Source organism: Elephantulus edwardii, unplaced genomic scaffold, assembly GCF_000299155.1.
Source record: "Elephantulus edwardii isolate Elephantulus edwardi_28Jun2011 unplaced genomic scaffold, EleEdw1.0 scaffold00022, whole genome shotgun sequence".
In the NCBI taxonomy this organism is placed as follows: domain Eukaryota; kingdom Metazoa; phylum Chordata; class Mammalia; order Macroscelidea; family Macroscelididae; genus Elephantulus; species Elephantulus edwardii.
In genome coordinates this window covers 18,183,164-18,192,323 of record NW_006399772.1, presented here as the reverse complement: position 1 = coordinate 18,192,323, position 9,160 = coordinate 18,183,164, and the positions used below count along the sequence as shown (strand labels likewise).

Genomic DNA, 9,160 nt, shown 5'->3' with positions numbered 1-9,160 from the left:
ACTCTATGTCCAATTTTCATTTCTCTGAAGTATGTTATTGAACTTGTTTGTATCCTTCTGTCTTTGAAATGAAGGATCACTGATAGCATGTCTTGTTATATGTTATGATGCTAACCAAAAGCAATGGTTTGAGTCTCCTAGGTACTCCACAGAAGAACGAGGAATGGTTTTCTCTTATAAGGATTTACAGCCTCAGAAACCCAATGGAGGGTTCCTATGAGTCAGAAGTCAACTCCATGGCACTGTGTTTGTCCCTGTAAGTATCAGAAGATATTCTCCCATCTAGAAGCAGCATAAAGAGATATGAAAACACATTCCCTTCATCTCACTTTCCTGTCCTCACCAGGCTGTCCAGCAGTAGTACCAAATGAGAGGAAGAAAAATTATAGCTCTAATTAAACATATAATGGCTACAGTGTTCAGAAGATCATTTCCAGTAAAACAGTGCCACCTGCCTGATGCAGAAAGGAAGCTAATAAATTGTTGTTCTTTTTTTTTTTTCAAAGAGTCGACTCTCCAGTGGGTTTTCCAAAGCTGTGAATCAAAAGGGAGAAGACTGTTCTTTTTATTCTGAGGAGCTGCGAGCAGATTTGAACCCCCAGAGAGGAACCATCTTTCGGTTAGTGGTACAAATTATTATTTCTGGATTATTCAACTAGAGCTCCACTCTCCTAAGGAAACTCTAGTGCCATAGTGTGTTATATATTTTTCACTATTAACTGAAAGGCAACTGAAAGGCTGGCAGTTCAAATCCACCAAGTGCTCCTCTGGAGAAAAACTGGTAGTCTTCTTTTCAAAAAATATACTGTCTCAGAAATCCAATGTAGTACTAACATGATTTGGACTCTACTCAGTGGTAATGTGTTTGTTCTAAAACGTGACCTCAGGAAGTCTTGTATATATGATATATATGATATGATGATATGATATGACTATAACTGTGACACGGATGTGTCAAATGTGTTAATGGTTGGCTACCCAATGCAGACTGAGAGTGGGGTGGAGCTCCCCAATTAAACAAGCGTGGAAGGAGGAGTGGCGTCCACTTCCATAATAGGTTGCCTCCGGAAACCCTATAAACCTGGAGAGGGGATAAAAGGCACCCAAACATCAAGGACTCTCCTTCATAGGGTCACTATGAGTCGCCTGCAACTCGACGGCACTTAACAACAACAACAACAACATAACATGACTGTGATGATGTGGCTATGAGATATATGATATGATATGATATGATATGATATGATATGACTATGATATGGCATCCCTGTTTGCAATAGGCCAACACTGTCTCAATGGGATCCTCAAATCAAAGTGATTCCCCTAAATTCCTGGACTTGCTCCTCCGATAGTCTGGTTAAATGGGAAGGTAATGAGGTTACGTAGGTTATTTACTGTTTGGTTTGCTAGATAAAGTCTGCGTAAAATGAATGCAGGTTGCAAGAGCCTGACCTCCAGTGACACAAGGGGGGAAAGTCATATTAAACAATAGCTCTGAACAGATTCCTATATGGACCTCTCACCCTCATACACTCATTTCTACTAATTCAATGGTCCCTCTGAGGGTTCTCGGTGCTTTACTACTGGGTCTGCTAATCCCCCGAAATGGTCACACAGAACTCAACAGAACTATACTCATGATGATGACACTTGTTAGGGGAGTGAACAGGTTGCACTTCAGGTTAGACATAAGACTCAGCTCTTCAATGAAGGCAGCTTCTCAGGCATGCTCCCAGTGTTACAAAGAGAGTCTCAGTCATGCCAGTTATGGTGTCTTTTCATCATCCTTAGTCCTCTAGAAAGGTTGAGGAAAGCTCTCGGCTCTAGCTCCATGGAGCAGAAGTCTGGAGTTCTCCATTGCAGCTTTTGCTCTTGTCCAGGTCCCTGTCTGACTGGCACATGAATTTCTTTGGCCTCAAGGACATACAATGCATTCTCTGCTGCTTCTCACTTACTACTTGTAAAATTCCCTTAGTCTGTCTGTAAACCTTCTCAGTTCAAATCCAGCAAGATGCCAAGACTGACAAATCCCATCGGTTTTATCAACATACCTCACTTGTATGTTCTCACCCAACTTATTCAAGCCATTAGCATATACCCAGACAGTCACTTTGCAGAAGTGAAAGTAAGGGGCTATGAAACCTATTTTGGCTATTGGCCTGTTACACCAAAATTTTGGAAGATTACATATTAACAGATTAAAGATAGGTTGGACCTTAACACTTTGAACTCTGGGGAATAAACAGGCAGTCTAGATCATTCATTTAAGAAGTCCACAGACCACCGCCACTGCTATCAGGATCAAACACCACATCAGTCATGACACTGTACACATCATCATTATACACACAGTAAGACCACATATTTCTGATGCAGAAGCTTGCACTACCTACCAGACTTGAATAATAGCTAAAAGGTGGTCCATTTGTTTTGGTGAAGAATGCCTAATTTCGTGTAGAGTTTATAAAGAACTGTGTTTCTGCTAGCATGATATGTAATGAGGTATGGTGCTAACCAAAGGCGTCTCAAATCAGTGTGAATCTGGCTGTTCACGTGTATCAGTTCACTTTTCAAAAGAAAGATGGACACTCTCCTCCCTGATGATTTACAGCCTCTCAAAATTCGACTTGTATTATCAGCTCTGAGTCTATTCCAATTCAATGCTAATGACCTTTGGGTTGTTGTTTGTTTTTTATTGTTGTTGTGCTGTTGATGTTGGTTGCCTTCGAGTACAGCATGATTCATAGCAACCATATGAACAAAAGGTCTGAAGCCCCTCTTACAACAATTGACATTTATCAAAGTTCATAGAGTTTCCGGAGGTATATTGTTTTGGGAATGGATGCCACTCCTGCTTCCAAACCTGTTATAGTATGTTATTGTTGTTGTGTGCCATTGAGTCACTTGCAATGTATAACAACTATACGTACAGCAGCTCTAAGCCCTTCCTGTCCTCAATCAGTCTCACTAATTCCAACACACCAACCCTAAAGCCCCAGTCACTGTATCAATCATTTTAGTCAGTATTCTGAGCTTTGATTTTGACAGTGTGAAGAGAACACTATGTAACAACTATAAATATAATGAGTTGTGTTATAGGAGAGGTATACTAAATTTAAAGAAGGAAGTTATAGTCTAATCAAAGGAATTAGCTCCATCTGATCTTTATCCCAAGGAGCTCATGTGGTGCAATCCATAGACTGCTGCACTGCTAAGCAAAAGTGCCAGGTACCTTTTAAGGTGTGGATCTACCAGCAGGTGCACAGGGGAAGGAAGAGCAGTTTCCTTCTATTAAGATTTATAAACCTCAAAAACCTTATGGAAGGTCTCTGTGAGTTAGAACGGACTTGATGACAATGAATGAGATTTTCACCCCATAGGTAGATGCTGACTTTATATTAATAGTGAACAAGCCTGCTAATATTCCTGAAATGATATTCTGAGGGGAAAATGGCAAGCAGTGCCTCGGCTTGTAAGATATTTGAAACCTAATAGAACCACAGAGAATAGTTTTCCAACAACATTGAGTCCACTATCTCTTGGTCCACTGCCTTCACCGGACTTTATACTCTTCCAACGCTACTACTGGTGTATCACTGTTGCAGATACCTTTTCCGATTACAATGCTCCCGCTGCAGGTAATCAACTAAGTTTGGTCAAACTATTGTGACTCCTGAGAGTTAACTATGTCCTATTTTTAGCTTTCAACAATTTAAAGATTGACAATCATGCACCTTTTTACTGGCCAAGTGATAATTGCTGTGGTTGTTGTTATGTGCCGTCAAGTCGTTTGCGACTCATAGTGACCCTATGTACAACAGCCCTAAACCCTGCTCTATCCTGTGCCAACCGCATTGCCTCTGACACACCCATCCCGATTACCCCAGTCACTGAATCAATCCACCTCTGATAACTGCTGTAGCTGTAAAATATGAAACAATGAATTATCAAATAAAATATATTTCCTTATTCCTGGAGACTCCATCTCTTTAAGCTATCTATAAAATGAAACTGTAATTAACTACTTCATAAGATTAACATACTAAATGAGTTAATCTGTGTGAGATAGGTGGGCAATCTCCTACTGTATAATTTGCAGTCTTAGAAACTCTCTGTAGTGTCAGTTATGAGTTGATTCTGACTCAATGGCAATAAGATGAATGATTTAGACAAAGTAATTAGAAAAGTAATCAGTAACTGGACTTTTGGGGTTCTAGTTGGTAATGAATTACACTGTCCACCCAATAGTAGTGATTGTGTTAGGGGCCATCGACCACTCATAGCAGCCCTCAGAACGATAGATCTGAAGCCTTGTCTTTTTTGGTTTTAAATAAAATTTTATTTCAATTGTGATTTTAATGAAAATGTACAGAAAAATTAGATTTTCATTCATCCATTGTTGCACGTTACCCTCTTGCCCTCCCTTCCCCCTCTCCCAGCTCACTTACTTTTTCATATTCACTCATTGTTGCACAAATATCGCACCCCACCCTCACCGTCCTCTTTGCAAAGATATACATCTCTGGGCGGCTGTTGTACTTATAATGCCTAATCATATATCCATTTATCATCTATCTAATCATACAGCATATATCCTAATCAACTATCCATTTCCATTTCTTTCATCTGTTCCAATGCAGTGGTCATTATCTATCCACTCTTATCCTGTTCTCCTCCCAACCCACAAACCCTGTTTTATCCTGTACCATCCTCACTATCTCTGGCACACTTGGGCCTATTGCTGTAGGCACTGTGTCAATCTACCTCCTTAAAGGTCTTTCTCTCTTCCACTGACCATCTACCTTTTCAAGGAATAGCCCTTCCTGGCAAAGTATACAACAAATCCAATGCAGTCTGAAGCCTTCAATTACTCCATGAGAGAAAGACGGGAAATCTCCTTCCCTACAATTTACAGACTACGAAAACCTTCTGGAGGGTCAGTCAGGAGTTGGCTCTGACTCAATGATAATGTAATCAGTGAATCAATCAGTGAGTAACAATAAAAATGTTATTATCTTTAATTTTATTTTTAGAAATGTCTACCTTTTTTAAACTTTTCTAATCTTTTCCATTATCCCTAATGAAACTGTACCCATCAATAAATAACTTCTCATTTAACCCCCACTCCGTAGCCTCTAGTAGCCACGAGTAAATTCTCAATTTCTACTTAACTGTCTATTCTGAGTATCTTATAAAAGTGGAATTATATATTAGTTCTTTTCTGTCTGTTTTCTTTCATATATCATACTGCTTGCAAGAGTCTTCTATTTCATAGAGAAAATTAATTTTTCTTTGGGGTTAAATAATATTCCAATGTATATGTACACAGATGATTTCGTTATCAACTGCCCTTCACAGTGAGATTTGTTCAGGATTAATGAGCATTCAAAGAATTGATGGGAAAGAAGAAATCATTTTCTTTCTTTTCCTGAGAACTTTTTTGGTAACGATTTGCTCTTAAGTGCATAATAACATGATGGAATATTAATTCAATTTTTATGACACATTTTAAAGATGATGTATGTTTACAGTCATATTGTAAATGGAAGTCATTCTAGATGAAAAGCAGGATTAATTCAAGAAATCTACCTCAGTATTACTCTGCTCCATAGTTTTCAGCGCATCTGAGTAAAAGCAATCTGATTAACAGTATAATTTAATTTACTTAAAGGAACTGTAATACTCTGAAACTATTGTTATAAGAAGATTTCTTCACAGAAGTAAATAAAATAATTATGAAGCTGATAAAATGACTACATAAGCCATTTTACAAGAGGGATAAATTTTCCCTTCTTTTCAATGAATGTTTAAAGCTCTCCTTCAAGCTCTTAGTAAATCTATTGATCTGTGAAAAACAGTACACTCCAGGGAGGCAATTCAGTTGACATTATATATCAAATGATGAGATGAATAATGATCATACTATTTGGTAATTAAACATCTTACAAATCTTTTAACTGACTGAATGTTGAAAAAGTTAAATGAGGTCAAACATAATGTATTTTTTAATTTTAATATTAATTTTATATAAGCAAAATTTTAAATATGCAGAATAATATAATATGAAATATTTAAAAACAAAACCTATAGCTTAATAGTGACTTTCCCTAATCCCTTAGTGATTAGCTTAATACTGACTGTTCTTTTAACTAGTGCACTTCATTTCTACTATTTAATGTTTTACTTTTTAAATAGCTGCAAAAACATTTAAAACCATTTCTTTGGCTATGCAAAGAAGAGCATATGAGAAATATGAACTAGTATTAGTAAAGAAGATAATGTATAAGTAAAAGATCATTTATAGAGAAAGAATGGAAGTCACTGAAAATCAACATGCAGATTTTTTTTCAGGTTTTATATGAGTTCATTCATTTAAGACACTACTATAGTTGGTTAAAATTAATAGCTAAATAGTGAGCATATCATGATTACATTCCTTCATTTATGCACTTCCTGGATATCAAATGCTAGCAGAGTGTTACCAGTGGCCCCCACACAAGGGTCTAACCTTGAGCCCTACCTCTGGCGGACGGTCATCCTCCTCCAATGTCTCTCTAATGAACTGCCTCATTCATCCTGGTTTGGATCAAAGTCCACCAATTCTACCGCATCTGTTTCTTCAGTCTCTTTTACCTATTTCTTCTGAAATAACAGTTTTTCCAACAGAGACAGTTTATTGGGAAGAGAAAGCCATTCTTTTAAGGTTAACCTAAAATTCAATTATTTAATGTCCTTTATTATATGGTCTATGATAAATCGGCATTCCTGCCTTTATCATCCATTTGATATCCTCAGGCTTGGCAATCTGACTTGGATAAGAGGTGATGTCTATGGTTCATTTGTCAAGAGTAGATAATGGCTTTTAGAAGGCAGGTAAGGCTTCACAACCAGCTATGTCCATACACATGAAAAGGTCTCCTTGTCTAGTAAAAATGAAATGATTCTTCTGATCAAAAACAATAATATCTCATGGCTCCAAGTCCTAGCTTCACTATTGGCTATCACTCTCCTTCACTGTGAAATATTATCTTCTGATCATCTTTTATGCCTCTGTCAATATGAACTTCTATAATCTTATTCTCTCAAACTATCTTCCTTCCATTGCAGCTCTTACATCCATCTTTAGGGATGGTCCACTCCACATGGCCCTTGGCACTCATGCACTCAGACTAGATTTGCTAAACCATTCCAGGTCCAATCTGGTGAATTCTTATTTGCAGGCTAGTCCCTCAGCAATGTAGTGGTCTAGTGGTAAAAATCTGTACTGTAGTCTTGAAGGTACAAGGTTCAAGTCCACCAGCTGCTCCATGGAAGAAGGTTAGGAAATATCTTCCCTGTCTAATTAACTGTCTCTAAAAACTTGCTGGAGGGTCAGCTATGGGTTTGTTGTGACTGAAAGGCACACAACAATAACAACAACAACAACAAGAGCGGTAAGGTGTGCTGCAATCCCAAATGATGTAACTCAAATTCATCGGCTGTTCTACGGAAGAAGAATGGGCAGTCTCCTTCTATCTGATTTATTGCCTCTGAAAACCTGGTGGAGGGTCAGCTATGGGTCAGTTCTGACTCGACAGCACATTACAACACTACAACAATTACATCAGCAATTAGGACAGCATTCTACCGCTCCTTTCTTACCTCACTGGCCTTCACACTTGTCACAAATGACATTCTTTTGCAAAGCTAGTTTTCTTGTTGCAGCATTAGATAAGTCTTCTAATGTTTCTGAGAGATGAAGGACATTTTTTCCTCTCCTTTCTTCTTTCTGCATTCTTTCACCAACTCCAAAAACAATATCAAAGATGTCCAAGGGTCAGGAAAACCACCACATGCGCCACACTCTCAGATGGCCTGTTCTCTTCCTTTATACTTCCCTTTACTTTGCTTCAGAAAGAACGTCATGAGCTTAGGAAATCTTATCAGTATGGTTATTTCAAGACCAGTTTACTATAAACTTTTTTTCAACTCTTCCTGAGTGACACTGGGACCCCAAAATATCATAGAAAGTGGTTTCCATCACCCATTTCTAGCCCCATTAAGCTAATTGAGTCAGGTGAGGAAGTAGGAGGGAGTGCACCTCTGTGCATAATCTGGCCAGACACGGCTCCCCCCAACTCTCACCATCCATTCTGGGAAGTCTCCCCAATTTACAGAATTTCTACATATGAATTTTACTTCAAATATATAACAAGAAAATACTATTTTTATTAAAATCTATACATTTCCCCCCATTCTTCAGTCCAGCAGTGAGACCTTCTCCACGGACTCACTATGCCCAAAGTAAATGAACACAAAAGAGTTTAAAGTGTACAAATAAATTCATATTAATTGAGGATGTTTAAGAAGTTACAGTGTTTGTTTTTAAAAATTACTTCCTGTGCTATAAATAATAGATCACTTACCTTAAAATACCAGGAATAGTCATATGGTAAGAAATATTTAAAAATAAACCTATCAGCCTACCGTTAATGTATAAAATACATTGGAACTATACATTATCTAATTGCAACTATATTTAAAGCCCCTTTTTTTAAGTATTAAGCACCACATGTATTTCAGTTCTTAAATTTTTTTAAATAAAAAAATCAGAGTTTTGTGAAGACATTTAATACATTTATGATAAAAGTCACAGTCTCAAAATATGAAATTATGAATAATTAAATAGTATACCATATGTTTTTCTGAAGTTCATTCTTGGATATCTACTTAAGTAGACTGTCAATGTCTACTTTTTAAATGAAAAAAGGCTTATTTTGTAAACTATTCTTTCTAATGGTTCTTAAAGATTTCAGGTACTAACTAGTAGTAATAGTAATGAATAATAAATATATCAAATACAGCTGTACAAAAAGTTTAGAATAAAAAGAAATTTTAAAAGATGTAAAAATGGAGAGTAATTTCAGATTTCTGAGGAAGGCAACAAGTAAGAAAGGGTAACCAGAGTAATAAAACATGAAGAGAAAAATGTGTTTCTAAGAAAAGAATACTACCAAACGAATGTTATAGAGGAAAAGAGATTTAGACAATAGTTATTAGAATGCATACAAGATGAATGCTACAATGAAAGTAATTTTCTTTCAAACAGGTGCTTTCCTACATATGTCTACTGTCAGATTCTCAATCATGAATTATTATTGTTATGTTGTTGTTATGTGCC

General features: G+C 37.1%; 1 pseudogene; it reads right to left on the bottom strand.

Annotated features, from left to right (window-relative positions):
- Positions 1-6,567: 6,567 nt before the first annotated feature.
- LOC102875337 overlaps positions 6,568-9,160 on the bottom strand; it is a 3,817-nt pseudogene continuing 1,224 nt past the window's right edge.